The following is a 2,500-nucleotide window of genomic DNA, read 5'->3' as shown; positions in this document are numbered from 1 at the left end:
CCTCCATGTACCGTGGCATGACCGTGGCCAAGTAATAAAGATCAAATTCCATGCCTATGCCAAGTTGGACCAAGGCCCCGTCTCGTTTTGCTATAAGCAAGGGCGTGGCAAGGCACGCGGGGGGCCAAAAAATCAAAGTGCTCCGAAATGCACACGGGGGTGTCAAGCAACCTCCATGTACCGTGGCATGACCGTGGCCAAGTAATAAAGATCAAATTCCATGCCTATGCCAAGTTGGACCAAGGCCCCGTCTCGTTTTGCTATAAGCAAGGGCGTGGCAAGGCACGCGGGGGGCCAAAAAATCAAAGTGCTCCGCCAAAAAATCAAAAAATGCACACGGGGGTGTCAAGCAACCTCCATGTACCGTGGCATGACCGTGGCCAAGTAATAAAGATCAAATTCCATGCCTAGGCCAAGTTGGACCAAGGCCCCGTCTCGTTTTGCTATAAGCAAGGGCGTGGCAAGGCACGCGGGGGGCCAAAAAATCAAAGTGCTCCGAAATGCACACGGGGGTGTCAAGCAACCTCCATGTACCGTGGCATGACCGTGGCCAAGTAATAAAGATCAAATTCCATGCCTACCGTGGCCAAGTAATAAAGATCAAATTCCATGCCTATGCCAAGTTGGACCAAGGCCCCGTCTCGTTTTGCTATAAGCAAGGGCGTGGCAAGGCACGCGGGGGGCCAAAAAATCAAAGTGCTCCAAAGTGAAATGCACACGGGGGTGTCAAGCAACCTCCATGTACCGTGGCATGACCGTGGCCAAGTAATAAAGATCAAATTCCATGCCTATGCCAAGTTGGACCAAGGCCCCGTCTCGTTTTGCTATAAGCAAGGGCGTGGCAAGGCACGCGGGGGGCCAAAAAATCAAAGTGCTCCGAAAATGCACACGGGGGTGTCAAGCAACCTCCATGTACCGTGGCATGACCGTGGCCAAGTAATAAAGATCAAATTCCATGCCTATGCCAAGTTGGACCAAGGCCCCGTCTCGTTTTGCTATAAGCAAGGGCGTGGCAAGGCACGCGGGGGGCCAAAAAATCAAAGTGCTCCGAAAATGCACACGGGGGTGTCAAGCAACCTCCATGTACCGTGGCATGACCGTGGCCAAGTAATAAAGATCAAATTCCATGCCTATGCCAAGTTGGACCAAGGCCCCGTCTCGTTTTGCTATAAGCAAGGGCGTGGCAAGGCACGCGGGGGGCCAAAAAATCAAAGTGCTCCGAAATGCACACGGGGGTGTCAAGCAACCTCCATGTACCGTGGCATGACCGTGGCCAAGTAATAAAGATCAAATTCCATGCCTATGCCAAGTTGGACCAAGGCCCCGTCTCGTTTTGCTATAAGCAAGGGCGTGGCAAGGCACGCGGGGGGCCAAAAAATCAAAGTGCTCCGAAATGCACACGGGGGTGTCAAGCAACCTCCATGTACCGTGGCATGACCGTGGCCAAGTAATAAAGATCAAATTCCATGCCTAGGCCAAGTTGGACCAAGGCCCCGTCTCGTTTTGCTATAAGCAAGGGCGTGGCAAGGCACGCGGGGGGCCAAAAAATCAAAGTGCTCCGAAAATGCACACGGGGGTGTCAAGCAACCTCCATGTACCGTGGCATGACCGTGGCCAAGTAATAAAGATCAAATTCCATGCCTAGGCCAAGTTGGACCAAGGCCCCGTCTCGTTTTGCTATAAGCAAGGGCGTGGCAAGGCACGCGGGGGGCCAAAAAATCAAAGTGCTCCGAAAATGCACACGGGGGTGTCAAGCAACCTCCATGTACCGTGGCATGACCGTGGCCAAGTAATAAAGATCAAATTCCATGCCTATGCCAAGTTGGACCAAGGCCCCGTCTCGTTTTGCTATAAGCAAGGGCGTGGCAAGGCACGCGGGGGGCCAAAAAATCAAAGTGCTCCGAAATGCACACGGGGGTGTCAAGCAACCTCCATGTACCGTGGCATGACCGTGGCCAAGTAATAAAGATCAAATTCCATGCCTATGCCAAGTTGGACCAAGGCCCCGTCTCGTTTTGCTATAAGCAAGGGCGTGGCAAGGCACGCGGGGGGCCAAAAAATCAAAGTGCTCCGAAATGCACACGGGGGTGTCAAGCAACCTCCATGTACCGTGGCATGACCGTGGCCAAGTAATAAAGATCAAATTCCATGCCTATGCCAAGTTGGACCAAGGCCCCGTCTCGTTTTGCTATAAGCAAGGGCGTGGCAAGGCACGCGGGGGGCCAAAAAATCAAAGTGCTCCGAAATGCACACGGGGGTGTCAAGCAACCTCCATGTACCGTGGCATGACCGTGGCCAAGTAATAAAGATCAAATTCCATGCCTAGGCCAAGTTGGACCAAGGCCCCGTCTCGTTTTGCTATAAGCAAGGGCGTGGCAAGGCACGCGGGGGGCCAAAAAATCAAAGTGCTCCGAAAATGCACACGGGGGTGTCAAGCAACCTCCATGTACCGTGGCATGACCGTGGCCAAGTAATAAAGATCAAATTCCATGCCTAGGCC

Source organism: Trifolium pratense, unplaced genomic scaffold (assembly GCF_020283565.1).
Source record: "Trifolium pratense cultivar HEN17-A07 unplaced genomic scaffold, ARS_RC_1.1 scaffold_134, whole genome shotgun sequence".
In the NCBI taxonomy this organism is placed as follows: Eukaryota; Viridiplantae; Streptophyta; class Magnoliopsida; order Fabales; family Fabaceae; genus Trifolium; species Trifolium pratense.
Note: the sequence above shows the minus strand (reverse complement) of the source record.